The following is a 22430-nucleotide window of genomic DNA, read 5'->3' as shown; positions in this document are numbered from 1 at the left end:
GAATATACAAACAAAATACTTAAAATATAACTCCTTCACCAAAAACAAATCACTTGCTCTAACGTAATATTGCGCTATATGGACCTTTGATCTGACCCAGTATAGCCGTTCTTATATTTGTGTGTCTTTTAGTTCAAGTAATCGGAGCTTGCAATTCTTGTACCAAGCCTGAATTCACTCCCCACTGTCAACTAAGCCACATCTTATCTAAACCTATTTCCATAATAGGTCTTACCAAAGCCTCTTGCTGAAACTCAGACGACTCTATAGATGACCCCTGGAAGCCAGTTCAGTCTGGAGAAAGTACAAAATGTTTGCCAGCTTTAGTCTTTCAAGTAGTCTTAGAATAGTGAGGTGTAGTTCAAAACTCCAACCTTTATTAGGGTATTCAGAATATCCCATCTTATCCCTTTAATTCCCTAACACCATGCCAGGAAGTCACAGAAACAAATACCATCTCAATCTGGTTCCCACCCTCAGACCAAAACTCAAAACCAGTTAGTTCCTCTGAGTAACTGATACACGGAATGTGCATTTGTGAATTACCATGGAGATAAAGCAGACACTTAAGGTTCTGCAGCACCTTCTGTACTGTAACTTGGTGTAACAGTAAGTTTTCTAGGTGGCATGGTCCATCCAAGGGACGACACATGAATGAGTTACATATCACATGACAAATTCCAAGCATCTTTTAGATGTTTTAAAACTAATGGCTAAAGGACATCACTGAGACAAGATGTGCTTCTTAAACTCAGCTGGTTTGTGGGATTGACTGTGAAGTTCATTGGACTTCAAAGAAAGCTTCCAGTGATGGGAGATGGAGTCACTGGCTTCATCAGTCCTTCCAAAAACTACAGAAAGGGTGATATCTCAAGTTGGAAGCCAGCATAAAAAGCAGAGAGGGAAAGGAAATTGGGTCACAGGATTTTTTTTCCAAGGCTATTAGACAACTCTGAAGGATGTTTAAGAGTGACATGATGGAGACAAACAAGTTGACATTCTTCTCTTTATACAGCTTCAGATAAGGATCCATGAACATTTGTTTCTACTTCTACAGAAAAATATGCAACTTGTTGTTGTTATAATTAGTTTCAAATTTTCAAAAACGGAGAGGTAGGGTCAAAAGTAAAATATCGGCATTCAGTAATAGAGTAAAAAATTCATTTGAGGTATGAACCTGCAAGACGTCTGTAAAAGCACAGAATACCCACTGAAAGATGACTTTGGGGTTAAGATTCAGTTATCAGCATCTGTGCACAAACTTCTGGGGTTGCCCTAAGCAAGTCACTCAATCCCTATGTGCCTTAGTTTGCCCATCTTTATACTGAGGATAACACTTCCTTACATCACATAGGTATTGTGAGCTTTAACTTTCTAATATTTATGAAGCATTCAAATAATACTGTGGTGATGAGCACTGGTAAATTAATAATAATAGGAGCACCACATTATAGAATTCAGCACTCTATTTGAAATCAAGCAAAGAGAGCACTAATGTAAGCAATTATGTTACAGTTATCCTGTTGAGGAGAAAAATCTGTCTGCACACCTTATAGCAGCAGAACAAGTTTGAACGGCTTAAGTAATAAGAGAGTTTTGTGCTACTTAAAAAAAACAGACCTGAAGTGAAAAGTTTCTATACTCCTCATTGTTAAAGAGCAAAAATGTGCTATATGTTGAAATATATTACTTTGGTTTTAGAAAAATCTGCAAGCTAAGTAACCATTTGATCCACAATAGATATAGTCTGAAGCATGAATTTATTATTTAGACTTTAACTACTATATTTTACTAAACAAATTTTTTTGTAAAGGTGAAGTTAAGGTTGATAGCACACATGAGTATTATGAATAAAATTCCTTAGAAGAATGCTGCAGTTAGCAAGAGGAAAAAAAAACAAACTACTATATTAAAAAGCCAAAGCCAGAAGATTCAGAGTTATGGTTAAATTTACAAGAAATCCAAATATTTGAAGGTATGGAAATTCAACCGAGATACCCAAACTATCTTAACTATGCCCTTTAGCAATCCCAACTTCCCATTTCCCCTCTTTTGTGTCTTTTATTATTAGTTGTGGGATCCTGCCGGGATATATTCTTGACCAAATGTTATTTAATATCTTTATCAATGACCTACAAGAAAATATAAAAATCAATAGTGGTAAAATTTGCAGATGACACACAAATTGCTGGATCAGTAAAAAATGATAGGGACAGGTCAGTTATACAGATCAATCTAGATCTCTTGTTCAGGTGGGCTTATTTGAACATAGGCTTTAATACAGCCAAACGCAAGTTCACATCTCTAGAAATAAAAAGCATAGGTCACACTTACAAGACGGGAGACTGTACTGTGGAATGAAGTGACACTGAAAAGGACTTAGGGTATGTCACTACAGAAGTTGGGAGGGTGCTTCCCAGTATGGGCAGGCAGATGCGCTAGCTCTCCTTGAGCTAGCACACTAAAAATAGCATGGTTGCTGCAGCAGCTCAGGCTACTCCCAACTACAAAACTGCCTGACCCCCCACCATCCATGACACCACAGCCACACTGCTATTTTTAGTACGCTAGCTCTGCTCAAGCTAGCACATCTGTCTACCCCTCCGCCCTCCATGCTGGAAAGCACCTTCCCAGCTGCTGCGTAGACATACCTTAGTGGCAATGGTAAATAATCAGGTGAACATGAGCTGCAAGTGCCAAGTGGATGCTAAGATGATGAACACGAACTCTGGATGCATAAGCAAGAGAATATCAAGTAGATGTAGGGAGGTGGTATTACCTCTGTATATAGCATTAGTGCAAACATTAATGGAAAACTGTGTCCAGTTCTGGTGTTCTTACTTCAAAAACTGAATTTAAAAACCAGAAAGCATCAAAAGTATAAGAAAAATTATCTGAAATCTCAATAGGCCTTCTAGTGCGAGACTTAAGAAACTCAATCTATTTAGTTTTATGAGGGAAAGGTTTGGTGGTGACTTACCACCAAGATGGCCCAGTGCTTCAACAAGATCATCTCATGAATGAAAACAACTGGCTGAAGCTGAACCTGAGCAAAACAGAGTTGATGCTGTTGGGCAGAGGAAAACATTTTGAAGAGTTAGCAGCCACAGTGCAATCTCCTTTGATTAAAGGTACAGACCCACAACTGATCAAATCAGTTCATAATATAGAAGTACTCTTGGATTCCTCACTGACACTAAGCTCTCTCACAGCAGCATCCTTGAGTAACGCATTCTGTCATCTCTTCTTGGCTACGAGACTTCAACCCCTCCTGCCAAATGATGCCCTGGACTCAGTTATTCACAACTTCCTCATCTCTCAGCTGGACTACAGCTATGTGGTATACTTGAGTACAAAGGCTTCAGCACTTAGAAAGCTACAACTAGAACAGAATGCTGCAGCACATCTCCGCAGCAACACAGGCTAGTAGGAAACTCGTTCTCTGTTCTCTCATTGGCTTCCAGTAGAACAAATTGAATTCAAGGTCTCGATCCTTATCTTCAAGGCGCTCCATGGCTTGGGCCCAGAGTATCGAAACGATTGCTTAAAGCTCCAGGATGAAGATGTGGTTGACAGTTTTGCTCCTCTCATGCAATGGAACTCTCTAACATTAAGAGTTAAGTTCATCCATACAGGAGACACAACTTTTTTGACCAGGCCAAGACCATGGAATAAAATCTCTCAGCAACTACCAGCCATCCTTCTGCTCCAAGTGCAAGACTCATTTCTTTGAAATTGCCTTTTCTAAAAAATACTTAGCAGTGTGTGTGTGTGTGGGTCTCTGTCTTGTTTTGGTACGCTTGTGTTTTAGTATTGTATTCAGTTAAACAGGAATTTGTACAGTAGGTTTTTTTGTGTGAAATGCAAGGCTGGAGTTGGCACCAGTTGGTAGTCTGAGTTTTTTGTTTACTTAGAGCAGGGGTCGGCAACCTTTCAGAAGTGGTGTGCCGTGTCTTCATTTATTCACTCTAATGTAAGGTTTTGCGTGGCAGTAATACATTTTAACTTTTTTAGAAGGTCTCTTTCTCTAAGTCTATAATATATAACTAAACTATTGTTGTATGCAAAGTTAATAAGGGTTTTAAAATGTTTAAGAAGCTTCCTTTAAAATTAAATTAAAATGCAGAGCCTCCCGGACCAGTGGCCAGGACCTGGGCAATGCGAGTGCCACTGAAAATCAGTTCGCGTGCCACCTTCGGCACACGTGCCATAGGTTGCCTACCCCTGACTTAGAGCATCACCATCGGGGCAGAGATAAGGTAGTTTGGATATCTGTCAAAGGCTCCCCTGAGCCAGGTACCCCATGGAGCAGGCTCACCTCAGGTTTTACACCAAACAGATGAACGCTGAGCTCAAAATAGCTACTTGGGCATTACAGTCCATAACAAACAATAAATCCCTCACAGAGATCCAAGGCAAACACTGTCAAGGTTAAGCCTCTAACTAGGCCAGGTTACTTGGGTTTGGGCAGGGAGAGCCTTCCTTCCCTGGCTTCATCCTGACCCACAGTAGAAGCAGCCAGCCCTTTTTATCCGGCCTGCTAGGCCCTGATTGGCCTCCATCTGCTCCTGGCCATTCGAGGTGCTGAAGGACTAACTCTTGCTGATTGTGCCTGCAGCTGATCATGGGAGGCCTATTTAGGCAACCCCTAGGAGGTCCAAAGTTGCTGCTCTTCACTTTCCATCAAGGTCCCTTCTTAGTACAGGGCACACTAATGTGGTGGGCCCTTTGGCAGAGAGCAGCAAATGCCTAGTAATCTCCATCACAGTACCCCACCTATCAATTTCCATATGTTAATATATTTAGAGTTTTAGTAAATTTAATCTTAACTATGAATTTCCAAGCTATTGAACGGTGTGTGTGTGGGGAGGAGAGTTGGTTGGTTTGGTTTTCTCCCCAGTTATGTCCAAATTTGTTGTAAGGATTTGTAATCATTAATTACTTATACTTCTATCAACCTTAATTTCACCTCAGCAAAGTTATTGTCTCTGATATTGCTTATTTTTTAAAGACAGCCTGAACGTGGATTAGGGATAAAGACTAGGGTAGAGGCACTCACTCCTACCTTCCCATACTAGGGGTGAAATCCTCGCCATCTAAATTTTATCGCTCTCTGCATTTTCCTGACTTTTGTGTTTTTGGAGGGGTTTTGGCTGCAAGTGGAGAAAAAAAATTTTTTTTGGAAACTGGAGAACATGTTTGTTACTTTGGTATTGTAAGTAATCCCTGTTCTGACTTACTTCGAAATCCAAAGGGGGAAGAAGGGGAAATAAGCCGAAGACCTCACTCACCTACCAGTTCTAAGGAAGATATTTCTTTTTTTGTGGTATTTAGGAGCCGGGGTTTCTAATGAAAATGAACTTGCAGTCTTAAGTATGAAGAGGTTGTTCCCTCTTCATAGTAATTGTAATGACAGCTGCCTCTTATAAAACAGCATCATTCATGTACACAGCACTTTGCAAATAATTAAACTAATTATTGCATCACTCTGAAAAAAAGAGAAATAGGATTATTGCCATTTCACTGATGGACAAACTGACTCAAAGAACTAAGATGTGTTACCCGAGGCCACAGGGATTGTCACTGGTGGGGCCACAGTTAAAACTCAGAAGTTCCCAGCTCCATTTTAAATCCCTTATAGCTATGTCACACCACCTCCCTATATTACATGTGCATTACAAACACAGAGAAAAAACTGCGTATCAGTGTGCTTTGCTGGCAAAAACTGAAAATGGCTCTGTTCAATTTCCACATCTTTATCAACATTTTATAAGAAACTGAAGTCAGTGTCAACTATTCAGTGACTAGAGCAAATAATGTTACAGAAATTTTAGATACCTAAATAGTTTACAGTATAGTTGGGCCAGATAATCCATAATAAAACTGTTCACTTGGGTAAAAATCAAGATAAGAATCTTAAACAGGTTCCTAATTCCCCCATCCAATATTTTATAACAGAATATTCATGACATTTAAACTTGGGAAAGCTAGTGAGACAAAGATGGGAAGGGGGAAGTGGGTATTCCATTTCTACATTAAAAGCAGAACCGCAAAAACTCTGTTCTTTCAAACATAGTACTTATTTAAATATACCAAAGACATACTAAATTTGTGGAGAAATGTTATGTCTAGTCCTCTCAGCCACTGATGTTAAACACGTTCCCTTGAAGTTTTCCTATAATTTGCTCAACAGGAAAGCTATTAACCTATTCACATTTCTTGGGATATTACTTGTACTTATACAGGGCATATTTTCCTACTTGACTGCCTAAAGTTAGACAACTAACTCCACATTTAGGCCCTTAAATGGTTTGTTTCTCCAAAAGACCTGAACAGCCACATTTCCATTGTTGTCAATGGGAGCTGCAAGTGCTCAGCACCTATGGGTGAAGGAGGGGTGGGGAGAAATCAAGCAACTTTTACTTAGCTTTCTAAATTCACACTGGAGGCAGCTATCTTCATGTTCTCAGGTTAGAAAATTTAGAAAATAATGGATCTGTGAGTTTTGCCAACTGTGGAAGAAAGAATTTTTTTCAATATTTGCCACATTCTCCATAATTTGTAGCAAAGAAAATAAAACTATAACTTAAGTTACCTGTTGAATTTTTGAGATCAACTTTCTAATGTCTTCCTGAGCTGGCTTCTGTGGGGACAAAAGCATGTCATATGTTTAGGGGAATTATTCAAAACAGCATAGTAAAAGATTTGTGTTCCTTTGAATTAACAAAACAAAAACAAAACAAAAAAACAAGCTACAGTATATCCATTTAGTCAGAAAACACTTGCTTAGTTAGGCCCCAATCCTGCTCCCAAGAATTTCAAGTAATTAAATTCCCAATAACTTTCATCATGCAGTAACAGGCCATTACTACTCTATTTACTTACTACACTGTAGGTTTACTATATCAGAGTTTTTCATTGCCAGTACCCATTAAAAAAATAAGTTTGCAAAACAGAGTGTTACTGCAAAATGCATTAACACAGTACCTCCTGGCCATTAGTGGCTTTTAAAAATAATCTGAATATACATAAGTGTAACACTTTTCAGATGATCAGTATTAATCAGTAATGTAATTCTGACATGTTAAGACAAGTAACCTTGGCATTAAAACTCATCAAGCCCAAACTAGTGGGGACAGGAAGTCCCGGTCACTGTTATTTACTTGCCAGTTCCTTCCAAAATCCCACAGTGCAATTTCAACGAACAAAGTGATTTCATCTCACAGTGTTTCTTATAATGCCTTCATACTTCTGACCAACTTGTCAGCGAGGCCCCCAAGTGGAACTTGCAGAACCAGAATTAAGATTTACAAGGGCCTCAGGCTTTGGAAAGCGAAGAGAATAAAAGACCGCTGGCGGGAGGAAGGAAAGGTGCTCTGGTGGCAAGTCTGGCACCCACCAACACACTGCAGCATTACTCACTCTCACAGTCTTATTGTAAATCTCAATTTCTGTTCTGTTTTTTAAAAGGGTTCTCATGAATTTCTGACTGCTGGCTTCAACCCTATGAAATCTGCCCTTATCCAAAGGGGACAGCATCTCTCATTACTGTCAACAGAACCAAATCTACAGGCTGCCCTTAGCTATCTAGCTACCATGTCTCTGTCCTTGGTAGAGGAAACTGAGGCTGCTCCCAGAAAAGATGGATGCCATCTTCCATCGGCTGAAATGGGGCTAACAGAAGGAAGATGGTGGCTCCTCAGTCTCCATACAAACGCCAGGCAGGGGACATGAGAATGCGGAGTTTCAGGAATGAGACCATGGGGGCAGCAACAAAGGAAAATGTGCTAAGAAAGAGGATGTGCAGGGATGATCAGGGAAATGATTGGGGAGGTGGGAGTGGGGCAAGTAGGGAAGGAAATAGGAGGCAGACTAGGAGGGTGCAGGGAAATATGGTGTGGCAGAGAGAGAACCTGTGGTAGGAGACAGAAGGTTAAGAGAGGGAAATATAAGAGGGCAAGTTAATGAGGTAGATGGGGGACTGGAGATTATAGGGGATCATGAAGCGAGAATATGAATGAGATCGCTGCCTATTCTGCCTTGTTAGGGATGGGGAGGGGGAATTATGAGTCACCGGGTGCCACCTCCTCTCACACACAATAGGAGAGAGTAACTGCAGCCCCCTCCAAGCAGTGAACAGGGAAGCCAAATTTTGTGTATATTTAAGGTTATTTTTGATCCTGAAATTATCTCTCACAAGTTAGGGGTGGGGAGCTTCCTCATACAAGGTGAGAAATATCCAAAAGCAGGCAAAAATGTAATTTATTTACGGTTTTAAATCTGATTTTTAATCATGATATTTTGGGCTGTAACTCAGAGCAACAAACTCCTTGTAACTGAATCAGCTGGACCAAACCAGTTTGAGTACAAACCTTTAACTTTGTCCATATTAGCCATGATGTTTCAATTTAAAAACACCAGTTGCCCATCAGTTCTGCTGTTTAAACCATGTCAACCACAATGTCCTCTTGGAACCTTCCAGAGATAGTGAATAATGGAAGATTAAAAAGGTCACTTATGCACTGTGGGACAGCAGCAGGAGGACTAGCTGAACCATTTTAGCTATTCTGTGCTCACATTAGCACTAAATCAGTTCAGACTGAACAAGTTCTGTAGACCTTCTGAAAGCAAGTTTAATCTACACAGTTCTGGGAACACACACGTGTACATGTGACATGATTTACAAGCATTTTAGGTCACCATTTCTCAAATGCGGCCACCATGGCCACATGCAGCTACCAGGTGGTTTCCCTGCGGCCACAGCAGTTTACTGGGTGGGGGGACCATCGGCCCCCCTTAGTTCCCTACAAGCTGCGCAGCAGCCTCCTCAGCGCCACGCAAGCGCTCAAGGAACACATCCCTCCTCCAGCCCCTAACCTGCTGCGGCCGGGGTGCCCCTCCCCCAGCCACAACTCTGCTGCAGCCTGGTCCTGCTGCAGCTGGGGCGGCATGGCCCCAGACTCGGCCGGAGCGGCCCAGCCCAGGCGCCCCTCCCCCGGCCCAAACCCAGCCCCAGCCCAGGCACTCCTCCCCCAGCCCAAACCCATCCCGGCCCGGCCCTGCTGGGGTAAAGGGGGACCTATCCTGGAGCTGCCATGGCAGGGAAAGGAGCCTCTCCCCGCCACAGTCCAAGTACTGCTGCTGCTGCGGTGGGCAGAGAGAGCTGCAGGGAGTCCTCTCTCCCCACCATAGACCCGGAGTAACCTCCAGCACCCCTCATCCCCGGCACCACCCCAGAGCCCGCAAACCCCTGTACCCCAACCCTCTGTCCCAGCCCTGAGCACCCTCCCACACTCCAAACCAATCGGCCCCACCCCCATCAACTAAATTTTGTTATGTGCACCAATATGAAGGTGATGTGTGACATGGATAGGAAAAATTAAGAGGAAACACTGCTTCCCCTTCCTCTCTGTTGCTGCCTGTGACACCTCTCTGGAGACACAGGTGTGACACACAACGCTTAAGAAGCAAGGTGAGGAGGCAAGGGGAGGGCAAGCAAGCAAGGAGGTGAGTGGCAAGGGAGAAAGGAGGCAAATCGCGAGCCAGCAGCAAGATGAGGAGGCAGGTAGGGGAGAAGGGGTCTGGCTGCAAGTGCGGGAGTGAGGAGGTGAGCAATGAGCCACCAGCGAGCAGGGTTCTTGCAGTGGGCAGGGGTGAGAGGTGGCAAGCAACGGTTGGGGGTGTGTGAAGAGGGACACAGGAGGCGAGCAGCAGGCAGAGGGGTCAGGAGGCAAGTGGCAGATGCACGGGCAGAGGGTGGCCGCATTCTGAGGCTACCAAATCATTTGTTGCGATGACCCCTGTAAATTTAGGTGGCCAGTATGGCTCTCAGAATGGTAACATTCTCTAAAGTTAACAAAGCCAGAGAGGAAATCATATTAAAAAAGAGGGTAGGAGAGTTAGCAGGGCTGAATAAAGATAGGTTTTCCTTGTATTCTATCACCTTTTTGACATGGAATGATAGAACAATTAGCAAAGAAAAGACCATCCTGCCAAAATAAATAAACAAACGTGTAAAATACTATTATTTATATATTTACATGGCACCTTTTACCTGAAGACCCACTAAATCACTCCACTAACTATATACATACATCACTACTGGAATGCAGCCACTGCTGGGGCTGAGGGTGGAACCTAAAAGGCATATACTATACTGCCCAACAGTGGATGCAAAGAAGAAATTTGACTGGACAGCAGGGCAAACTCCCACAACTTTCTACAACTATGTTTGGCTCTTTCATGTCCTTACAGCTCTGACATGCATTTAATTTTTCGGCTTTTTCATGGACATCCACACACATACATAAGTAACTACACAGAAAAAATCTTTCATATCTGTTGTACTTTGAGATATGTTGCTCATGTCCATTCCATTCTAGGTGTGCACGTGCCCATGTGCACAGCTGTCGGAAACTTCTGCCTTAGTGGTATCTCCGTAGGGCCAGCTGTGGCACCCTCTGGAGTGTCGCGCTCATGCCATGGCATATCAGGCACCCCCGGCTCTACGACAAGAAGGAACTGAGAAGGCGACAACTCCAGCAGAGGGGCAGGAGGGTGGGTAATGGAATGGACATGAGAAACACATCTCAAAGAGCAACAATTACGAAAAGTAGGTAAATGTTTTTTTCTTCTTCGAGTGCTTGTTCATGTTGATTCCATTCTACATGACTCACAAGCAGTATCTATGGAGGTGGGCTTGGATTTCACTGCTTGGCGGCTTGCAGTACTGCTCTACCGAAGCCAGTTGTCCAGGGCCTGCTGGGTAAGCTCCTAGTGGGACATGAAGGTATGGACCGACAACCAGATGGCCACCCTACAGGGCCAAAAAGGCTGCCAAAGAGGCCTGCACCCTGGTAGAGTGGGCCTTGACTATTTCCAGGAGTGACACCTGTGCTAGATCATAGCAAAAGCAACTGCAGGCAGAGATCCAGGAGAAAATTATCTGAGCGGAAACAACTTGACCTTTCATCCTGTCGGCCACAGCGACGAATAATTGCGTTGACTTGCGGAATGGCTTGGTCCTTTCAATGTAATAGGCCAGAGCCCTCCTGACGTCCAGGGCATGTAGCCTTTGCTCCTCTTCCGACTTATGCGGCTTTGGATAGAAGACCAGCAAGTAAATTTCTTGGCTCAAATAAAACTGAGACCCCACCTTACGAAGGAAGGCTGGGTGCAGTCTTAGGTGGACCCTGTCCTTGTAGAAGACCCTGTAAGGTGGCTCTGAGGTGAGCACCCAAACCTCGGATACCCGGCAGGCAGACATGACCGCGACCAGGAACGCGACCTTCCAGGAGAGGAGGAGAGAGCAGGAAGCCAAAAGCTCGAAGAGGGAACGCATGAGCCATGACAGCACCAGACCAAAGTCCCACAGAGGAACAGGATCCCTGACGTGCGGGTAGAGGCACTTCAGGCCCTTGAGAAATCTGGCTGTGATATCCTGAGAGAAAACCAACCTGTCTTTAAGCAGTGCGTGAAAGGCTGAGATGATCCTTAGATGGACCTTGATGGATGAGAACTACAAGCCCTGAAGCTTGAGGTGCAGGAGGTAATCTAGAATGATCTGCAATGTGGCTTGCTTGGGACAGAGCCCCTTATTTGCCATCCAGCAAATGAATCGCTTCTATTTGGCCAGATAAGTGGCCCTGGTGGAGGGCTTTCTACTGACCAACCGGACTCGCTGGACCTTTGATGAGCACTGCCATTCTTGGGCGTTTAACCACGCAGCAGCCAAGCCATCAGATGAAGCGCTGCCAGGTTTGGTTTCAGGAGACTTCCATGGTTCTGGGACAATAGGTCTAGCAGTGAAGAATGCATCCAGAACAGGGTCACCAGCGAGAGGTCCAGCAGAGTGCTGAACCAGTGTTAGCATGACCATGTCAGTGCTATGAGGATGACCTTTGCTGTCCACGATCCTCATGAAGATCAAGCAGAACAAGGCAATGGCACCAGAGGGAAGACATACATCAGAACCCCCAACCAGATCGAGATGCTTCTGCACCTGATCTGAGGACTGGCCCCTTATCAACCAGTCACCAAGGTATGGGTAAATTTGGACTACTTGGCGGCACAGTAAGTGGCCACTAGCATTATACATTTTGTGAACATTCTTGGGGCCAACGAGAGACCAAAGGGAATCGCCGTGAACTGGAAATGGCGCTGGCCCAACGTTAAACAGAGGAAACGTCGGTGCTCCAGGAAAACATAAGTATGTGTCCTTTAAATCAAAGGGGGGGTACCAGTTTCCTAGATCTAGGAAATGGATGATGGAGGTCAGGGAGACCATAGGAAACTTCAATTTTTGAGACACTGATTGAGGCGGCAGAGGTCTAGAATAGGTCTGAGGCCCCCTTTTGCCTTCAGAATGAGGAAGTAATGGGAGTAAAATCCTCTTCCTTCCATGTGTTGGGGAACCTCTTCCACTGCCCCTAGGCACAGGAGGTTTTTGACTTCCTGAACGAAGAGTTGCTCGTGAGAAGGGTCCCTGAAGAGGGAAAGTGAAGGGGGTGTGTGGAAGGGTTGGTCAGCTACAAACTGCAGGGTATAGCCCGACGAGACGGTGACGAACACCCAGTGGTCCGAGGTGATATGGGACCAAACCGACTGGAAAGAGCACAGGTGGTTGAGCAAGCCGGGGAATGGATCCGGTGCAGTGACTGGGGCATCGTCCTCGGGCGCACCCTCAAAATAACTGCTTTGGATGCCTTGATATCTGGAAGGATCGAGCTCGGCAGGTGGATGAGAGGACGACCAGTGGCATCGCTTAAAACCCCTGTCTTTGTCCTCCTCTTTGTAAGAACCAGAACGAGGCATACCCCAAGACCTTGAAGACAGCAAAGGCAGCCGGGGGCAGAACAGTTTTCTGGCATGCTGAGGAGTATGTAGGCCTAAGAAGCAGAGGCTGGCCTGGGACTCTAGCATCAGTCAGCTCCGAGAAAAGCCCTGTTCCCTCAAACGGGAGGTCCTGGAGGATGGACTGCATTGCCTGGGACAGCCCATAGGTCTGTAACCCGGAGCTATGCCTCATGGATATTGCAGAGGAGACCACCCTGGACGCCGAGTCCATGGTGCCCCAGGCCATCTGGAGGACACTCCTGGCTACTCCCTTACCCTCCTCTATGAGAGTGGCGAACTCCTGCGCCAGATCCTGTGGGAGGTTCGCTTTGAACTTTCCAACAGAGTCCTACAGGTTGAAATTGCATCTGCCAAGTAGGGCCTGATGGTTAGAGACCCTAAATTGGAAGCTTGCTGTGGAATAAATTTTTCTGACACACAAGTCCAGCCTCTTCGCATCTTTATTTTTTGGGGTGCCACACGACTGGCCGTGCCTGGCCCTTTCATTGATAGCAGACACGACCAGGGACCCCACAGGAGGGTGCATGTATAAGTATTCAAACCCCTTTGTGGGGACACAGTACTTCTTTTCTGCCTTCTTGGATGTGGGCAGAATGGAAGACTGTCAGCCACACCAACTTGAGAATCTTTAGGACCCCTGGGTGAACAGGCAGATGACAGAATGACATTGAAGAGGTCATTGGGCTCCTCAGCTAGCTCCTCAACCTCCAAGTTCAGGTTAGCTGCCACCCTTTTGAGTAGGGCTTGGTGCTCCCTGAAGTCATCAGGGGCAGGGGTGAGCTACCAGTTTGCGAGGGCCCCATCACCTCCTCATCCGAAGAGGATGAGGATGACTGTACGGCTGGAGGCTGGGGGGCATCCTCTTGCTGCAACGGGGACTGCTCCACAATCGTCGGGCCTCCCTTGGGGTCACTGCTTCAGACTGGGCCCTGTGCGCCAAAGCTGGTGCTGGCTGTGCTGGGGGTAGCTTGTCACCGGCCTGGTCGTCTGAGCTGGTGTCTTGGCGGGATCCGCCACGCAGTGAGGTATCTGTGGTACCAATCTGCCTAACTGGTCTTTGGCTGCTGGGCCCACCTCAGGTGCAGATGGGTCAGGACCCCCTACTTCTTCCCAGAGTCGGAGGTGGGTCCCTGGCAGGGCTAGGGGGTCCGACCACAGCAGTACCCCCGAGAGCCTCCATTTGCTGACACAAGGTCTAGCTCAGGTCCTTTGCCCGAAGTTCCCTTGTGCGGTGCCTGTGGACCAGATGACAGACTGCTTCTTTAATACTGGCAAGGGGGAACGGTGCTGGGCGGATCCCGGTGCCAGCAGTGCACTGAGGGCTGACGCCGAAATACAAGGCGTGGAGTCAGAGTGCAAGAGCTCTGATGCCAGGCACAGAACAGCCGTCATGAGGAGGGCCCTTAACCAAATGTCTTGCTCTTTCTGAGTTTGGGGATGAAAATATTTGCAGAACCAGCACTTGTCTTTTCAATGGGGCTCCCCCAGGCACTTCAGACAACTCTCGTGAGGGTCGCTGATGGGCATCGACCAGCTGCACTCAGAACATGGCTTAAAGTCTGGGGAGTGGGCATGTCCCGCTCCAGGACAAAGTCCCAGTCAGGACTCTTAACTACTAAACTACTACTAAAACACTTAACTAACTAATCACTGACTAAATAACAAAAGAAGAACGATCTGAACAGTGAAGAATCGCTAATGCTTCTGCTAAGCAAGACCAGGCATTCCAACTCATCATCATGTGCGGTAAGAAGGAACTAAGAAGGCATCAGGCCAGTGGTGCCTGATATACTGAGGCATGAGCACCACAGCTGGCCCTACAGATACCAGTAAGGCTAAAGTCTCCGACAACTGTGCCCATGATCACCTAGAATGGAATCGACATGAGCAAGTATTTGAAAAAGAACTCAATCTAATTTGGAAGAATAAAGGGCTGGAGTTTATTCTACAGGGATGTGAACCTGTGGTACTGAGGAGTTTAGGCAATCTGCGCATCAGGGCTATTCACTTCACACAATGTGCTCCAATGACAGCCAAAAGACAAACAGGAAGTCATGAGTGGCATATAAACTATAGTGATTTAAGGGATTCAGAAAAGATAACATTAGGTACAGAAGTGACAGCACTGGGTGGTGGCGGATTATCAACAAATTAATGAACAGTTCTTCCACGTTCGTTCCTATTCAAAACAATTCTAACTGTTCATTGTTCTGACTTTAGGATTCCAGTATTTAAAGTCAGTATACAGCAAAATAACCTGAAATAAGAATGTAAGCCCAATTCTAGGATTTTTGACATTCACTTGCACACCTCCCACATGTCATTCCTCACCATGAAACTGCTGAATGTCTGGGTTAGATACTGAAAGTTGACTGAAGGTTACCTTTTATTTCCAAGTATTAACACTATTAGTCAGCAAACTTTACCTCTCCCCAGCAGTCTGGTAACAGAAAAGACAGGTTTCAACTTAGAACTGCAAGTCCTATGCCTACTACTACTCAGCCTCTCTTGCACTATTTCAAATGTGAAGTGATTATTTAACAGGGGAACAAAAACAAAAATGTTCAGAGTTAACATGGCTTAACTATTTTTTTTGTTTTTGTAAATGCTTCAAATATACATTAACCTTATTTGTTACTTTATTAAGGACTTAAGTTCCAAGATATTCACCACGATTAACTTAAATATTTTATAGTTTTAGCATTTGTTTTTCCCCTGCATCAGAAGAGTCTAGTTATCTTAGTCTTCTTAAACCTAAATACTGGCCTCCATTATTCTAGAAATTAAAGATCTGATCTACATGGGAAGATACTTGTACCTGCAAGCAGATGTATTCACTTCACCTGGGTTTCGTGTAACAGTCTACCAGCACAAGTTAGCTCACAGGATCAAAGCCTACATTTGGTGTACTTATTATTAACAACAAATTACGTTACTGTAGTTACCAAAAGATTGTGATGGACACTGTACAAACGCAGAGTAGGTCTACAATGCAAATGAAGGTGTAACTATAGCATGGGCTGGCATACCTGCACTAGTTTCAGTCTAACAAACATGGATAACAAAAGCCGTGAAAATGTGATGACATGGACCCCAGCGTGGGCCAGCAACCGAAGTTCATATCCAGGACAGCCTCCAGGCTTGTGCTGGGGCGGCTGTCCCACACTGCCACATCTTCACTACCACTTATTTCTGCCAACTAGATTAAAGCCAGCATGGGGATGCTGCAATCAGACTTCCACTTACAGTGTAGGAATACCCAGAGATATAGACAGACAGTCTCTGCCCAATAACAGACAAGGACTGGAGACAGAGATACAATATATAAGTAAATGAATATCATTATCTTTGGCACCATGTAGTTCACGGGGAGGAGGATGGGGGCGGGACACAAACTGGGAACAGAGGCAGGGTGAACAATTTGCACTATTGTGTGGGTTTTTATGGACAAATATTTTACATACCATGCACATCTCCTCACCCTATTCAGAATACTGTAAGTCAAAACATCCTGATTCCATTTGCAATAAAGAAAATCTTTTACCACCATCTGAAAACAAATCAGCAGCAGCATACAAGTCTTGCAATTCAGAAATAAAAATCTAATAATACTGTATAAGTTAGGAAAAAGGTGAGTTCTGCCCTCAAATTAATTAGATAGCATTAGGGGATTGAATCCCCTGCAATGATCTTGCAATCCTGGATATAAAAGTAATAAGAATGTTTGTTATAACATGCTCTGTAAGAAATACTGGAAGAGATTCCCCTCCCAGAAAGGAGTTGGAAGGTCAAATGGTGCAATTTTATGACTAGATACGTCAACCTAATAAAACGCAGCACCATCACATATACATAGCTAAATTATGTAATTATGAAGATGAGGGAGTAAGAGCATTGGCCAGAGGTACTCGTGTCATATTGTAGATGTTTCTACAAATCCCCATCAATGCATCTAAATCCTGACACGCAACACTTCAACTACAGCCTAAGGCACAGTCTATGCATAAGCAACCAGTTATTAAACATGGTAATTTTTTTAATAAACTAACATATACCACGGACTGAGAAACAAAATCCCCAAAATCATGAGGGTTTTTGTTTTTAAATAAAGAGACTGTATCAAGTTTTTTTAGGCTGTCTTAATTTTTTAACTCCCCATTCCATGTGTGTGACAATTAGGGTCCCCCCCACCCCTCTGAGCACCAGACTATGAGCTAAGAAATGCTGAGGTATAGGCCCAGCTCTGACAACTATGACTTTAGACAAGTAGCTAGAGCTTCACACTCTAAGATGCCAACCATCCACAATTCCAACTGAAGTCAATGGGAGTTGCAGGTGCCAAGAACATCTGAAAAGGCAGATCCCTTAACCATTCTGTGCCTCAATTTTCCCATCTGTAAAATGGAAACAGTACCAGTTTCCTATCTAGCAGGGGTGTTGTGACAATTCATTTTTGTAAAGCATCGTGAAGATGAAAAATGTACACTTACAACACTGTAAGTATTAAAAATGCTTCATATTATGAATGCTGTTTCCTCATCCTTCATAGACTAAATTCATTGTCACTATTTCCTCTTTTTGGTTATCACTTGCACTACTCACCCATTTTTGTTGTTAGGAACTGATCATTTGTTTTTGCTGTTACCAGACAAGGGTAAATAAGTGGCCTTCACTATAATTTTGTTTTCTCTAAATGAGGATCAGCCGTTCTGTCCATATAAGAGCAAGATTTAAAAACACACACACACCCCAACCAGAAGATTGGCAGCCTTGATTGTGATCTGATGCAAGTGATATAGGGGGACGAATGCATACTCATGGAGACAACCTTCAATAGCCACTGATACTCCCACATCTGATACTCCTTGATGAAACATAGGAGCTTTGTCTTATAACAGACTTATTCAAAGTGATACAAGGTACAAACGTGAGATCTTGGAAGAGTGTTGCCATTTTCATAATGTAATAATACTGTAATGATAAATAATAATAATAGTGTGTGATAAGCATGTCATAAAAACACATTTTATATTTCCAGGATCACTGCTTTTATAATTTATACTCGGGTAAAATGAGAAAATCCCTGGAAATTTTCATTTTTAGAAGGAAGTTCACAAGACTTGATATTTTAGTGAAAGAGGTTCACAGGTTGTTAAACTTTGGTAACCACTACCGTATTGTCTCAGTGATCAATCTTCTACTAATAAGCAAAAGCCATGTGTCCATGCTGTCTTCCAGGTCTGTCTAAAGCCTTTGATACAGCAAAATGTTGTTGACTGACAGAAGTGGATGGAATTAATTATGAATAGCTCTGGGAAGTTGCTCTTCTACCCTGAAGGCTGTCTCTTGCAGAGCACCACAGGTTCTATTCCACCGATTCTCATGTGTAAGAGGCACGTGCAGACGGACCCAAGGTTGAGAGGCTGCTTGGCTTGCAATGCCATCATCATGTGGCAGCCAAGGTCTACCTTTGTTAGTAGGAACACAGGTGTCCTTGTTTTCCCAAAACCAGACTGAAATGTGAGCTTGGATGAGACTGAGCTGGGGAGATCAATCTATACAAGATGTAGGTGTTACTGATGGTTCAGGGACACTTTTTCTGACACTTTTAGGGATGTTTATGGAAAGAAAAATTTGGGAGGAATTAGGAAGGTTGCTTAGACCTCTCTCTCCTCTCCTCCTCCAGAGAAACCAGGACCTCTCCCTCCCATGCTACCCTCTCCCCAGAGAAACCAGGACCTCTCCTCAACCCATCTATGGTCAAGGGAGGGGGCCCAGACTCCCTCCCCATTGTGTCCCTGACCCCGACCCCCGAAGGAGCAACCGCCTCAGGAAAGCTGTCCTTCTACGCTGCCAAGGGCCTTTAATTACTTGGGCCAGTCCCAGGCCTGGACCTCCTTCCTGGGATGATTCTTCTCCTCTTATCCCTCCTTTGTCACATCCCACTCTCCTCCTCTGCTGCTGCTGTCTCTTCCTGTCCCCTCTGGATTCTCCTCCAGCATGGATTGTACAGTGCGGGTCTGAGAGGAGGCAAGACACAGGGACTGTCAGTGGAGTTTGAGGTGCTGCCAGATTCACCATCCAAGCTACAGGCTGTGTGCAGAACTAACTGCCCACATGTACCCTGCTGGTGTGCTCTAGGTACCAAGAGTGCACTAACAGTGTAGCAGAGCCCACACAGAACAGCTAACGTGCAGCACACAGCCTGTCACTTGGGTGGTGAATACAGCAGTATCCCAACTCATTCAAAATCGCTGCAACTTGCCTCCTATCAGGCCCTCATCACGCAGTCAGTGCACGTGCTCCAGGATGACAGAGAAGAAGAACACCCCCCCCCCCCGACTACCAAGGCGTTATCTGCTGTTTTTGTCATGAGTGGTGAGGAGTAACTCACACGCATGTGCATGTTTGCTAAATTAATAGATTTATGCCTGAATTAGTAACTTCGTAATTACATGTAAAAAGTGGGAGGATTATGGAAAATTAGTGAAGGCTGGGATCTCTGCAGGGGAAATATATTGTCTATCTACTCTTAATCCAGTATGCAATATGGACTATTTGAACCTCACCTGCTCCTCAGAGGGCAGAAGAAATGCTTCCCCCTCCCTACAATTTATACCTAGTTAGGAGATTTTGACTTCTACTCTCAGATGTTGTCCTTATCACACTTTGCCTTGGTCAGTGACGTGCTGCCAAAATACCAACAAAGAGCTCCCTAAGATTCATCTCTCATTCAGTGATACATGTGATATTCCCTGGATAAAACAGCCCCATCCTCCCTCTCTCTCAAAAAACCCCCAGACTATTAATTGTACTCTTCTGACATTAAAAAAAAAAAACAAATAAAAAACATCATTTATATACTCATCCAATCCTCAAATCCAACAATCCTTTTACCCCCACCCCATCCTAATGCAACAACCCTTCCACCTCCAAGCCATCATACTTCCCCCACTCCCTAGAGCCTTAGATCCTCCAGGTGGCTTCTATATAGCAGTGGTTCTCAACCACGGTCTGGGATCCTCTGGGGGGCCATGAAAAGGTTTCAGGGGGTCTGCCAAGCAGGGCCAGCATTAGACTTGCTGAAGCCCCACTTAATGGAGCTGAAGCCTGAGACCTGCAGACCCACCACCCGTGGCTGAAGCCAAAGTCTGAGCAAATTAGCTTCACAGGGGCCCCTGTGGCATGGGGCCCCAAGCAATTGTCCTGCTTGCAAACTCCTAATGCCGGCCCTGGCTTTTATATGCAGAAAACCAGCTTTTGTACTACAGGTGGGACATGGAATTTTTAAATCACGGCGGGGGAGGGCTCAGAAAGAAAGAGAAGCCCTGCCGTATAGGGCAGCTACTGCCAAAACCAATGGCCATAAATGGCAGGCGGATTATCCTGTGACCTCTGGCTGTGAGGGCCATTTGGTTAGATGGGGAGTGGGGTCTCCTGGCGGTGGTCCACTGAGAATGCACTCCCTCTCTCTGGTTCCTAAATTGGGAAGGTCAACCCTGACTGCTGGGTATCTACCATAGCTGGTGCGTGTGTGGCCGGGGGAACGCTTGGATCAGTTGCGAAACATGCTGTTTTCCCTGCTGGTAGTAATGGAGATATCCTCTGCGGGTAATGGGGCTTCAGGCTCAGTCCCAGTACAGACTCTAGTCTCAGTGCTGAGCAGGCAGGTACTGCTGGGGGTTGTTGTAGCTGTGGCACCCTGACATGGTAATCTTGGCCTTGCCTCTTCTTTGTCAGCAGCTGGAGTGACCTGTAGAGGGGCAACATATACTATCTCTAAAAATGCATGGGAAAATGCTGGTGGAAGACACAGAAGGGGAGTTCCACCTACAGCAACTACTACAGCGGCTGCACCAGTTTGCAATCGTGTGTTTGAGAGATCTATCTCCCTCCCTCCCTCCCTCCCTGCCAACCTCACAAAATGAAACTAAGAACTCCTGACCTTATAATGAGGAGTGATATCAATCATTATCACGGTACATGCATTTATCATCTAAGCTTCAGCTTCAATGCCAGTAAAGGCTTTTTTAATAACTCTGCTTAACACAGAACTCTACAACCCACAGAAGAAACTTACACCACTTACTCAGGAAAGGCCTGAATGAAGAGATAGTCCTTGTATCATACGCTGAAAGAAAGTAAACCCAAGCCCCTAGAATGGAAGAAATCTCATTCTAGAGGCAAGAGCCTCTGCACTTAGAACATTCTACTAAAAATCCCTTTTCTGCTCCTGGTTTCACTGCACAACCTTCCTTCAGGAGTCCATTGCTTCTTCTCCAGTCACTCTAAGGTGAAGGGAGGTTACCTTGTGATAAGAGATATATTCTTCCCCTAGGGTCTGAGCGCAGGGGCTACACAGCACTCCCAGCCCTGCTAGCACCATAAGCACAAAACCGAGGTTGGCCCAAGAAGTCAAAGTGCTGCTCCTAGACTGCAGGGATATACCCTCAATACAACCCAGTTTGCATCTGTCCTTCCACGTTTCCCTCTGACCTTACAGTACCTTGGCATGCTCCTGTTCTGGGGTTCTGTGCTCCCAATTCTTCTGTGTCTCTGTGTAATCAGTAATGTGAAACTGATATTATCTTCTCAGTTCTCTGTGGTCTTCTTGTTTAGCCATGAGAAGTGCTCCTTGCAGCACATTCATAGTTCTCCATTGCCCTCGGGATGGAAAAAGAGAGTAAGAAAAGAAGAGAGGAATGTTAATCTCTCCTCCTTCCCCTCCAGCAAAAGTCTGTGCTTCTACCACACAGAGGCTTCCCAAGGGAGTGAAGGCCATAAAATCTGTGGCGTCCAAAGCTGCTGGAGAAAAGTGACTGAAAAATGGCTGCAAGCTGCTGTCTCTTCAGTTCTGCTGCTGCAAGGAAGGCTAAAACCAATCCATGAGTTGCTGATGGAAGATCAGTCTATGGAGTCTTCAAAAAAATGCAGGCCCTTAATTCAAACCCATCCCATGCCCTGGCAGGAACATCAAAGTTGGCCTGACCCAAGACTGGATCGGTTTCACTCTGTTGTTCCTGCAGATGCTGTTATGTAAATATCTTGTGAAGGACAGGCAGTATAGGTGGTACCCCAGCTGTGAGACTCTCGCTATGGGGATTTTTAAAATGAAGTGACAGAGGAAGGCACATGGGAAGATATGAAAACCTGCGATCATGCAAATTTAAATGGATAGAATCTTATCATACTCCTGATGTCAACCCCACGCTTAGGAATCACCCTCTGTAAACAAGCCCATCTCTTAACGACAAGCTTATAAAAAGGAGTATGCAGTAAAATATCAATGGATGAAATAGTAAACTTTGAGCAGTGGCTACTACACATTGCTTTATTTTGTTTCCAAACAGAGTCCAAGTATGCACAGTACTGTATATATGCCATATACAAGGATGGGGAAGAAGCCCTAAGCAGGAAACAGTAGCTAGCATTAGATTAGCACAGCTCACCGAAATGTAATAGTATGCTCACATCTGTTTCTGATTTGCAAACCCTGCTGACATGACGTAAGAGGTTATTTGGAATTAAAAATAAAATAATCAAACTAAACTGAACCAAATATTTCTCAGTAACAG

General features: G+C 44.7%; 1 protein-coding gene across 16 annotated transcripts in view; it reads right to left on the bottom strand.

Annotated features, from left to right (window-relative positions):
- The window catches only part of TRERF1 (transcriptional regulating factor 1), a 145626-nt gene that overhangs the window by 90189 nt on the left and 33007 nt on the right, over window positions 1-22430 (bottom strand). For 9 of the 16 annotated variants that reach the window (XM_050951766.1, XM_050951753.1, XM_050951752.1 and 6 more), the window contains one exon: window positions 6596-6643. The exons of 4 other annotated variants lie outside the window; for them this stretch is intronic. The gene's annotated coding sequence lies outside the window, so the exon portion shown is untranslated. Of the gene's footprint in view, window positions 1-235; window positions 295-6595; window positions 6644-22430 lie in introns of all 16 variants that reach the window. 3 more of the 16 variants (XM_050951754.1, XM_050951757.1, XM_050951761.1) reach the window with 1 other exon arrangement.

The sequence above is a fragment of the Gopherus flavomarginatus genome, chromosome 4 (genome assembly GCF_025201925.1).
Source record: "Gopherus flavomarginatus isolate rGopFla2 chromosome 4, rGopFla2.mat.asm, whole genome shotgun sequence".
Lineage (NCBI taxonomy): Eukaryota > Metazoa > Chordata > Testudines > Testudinidae > Gopherus > Gopherus flavomarginatus.
This window is presented reverse-complemented; position numbering and strand designations above follow the sequence as displayed.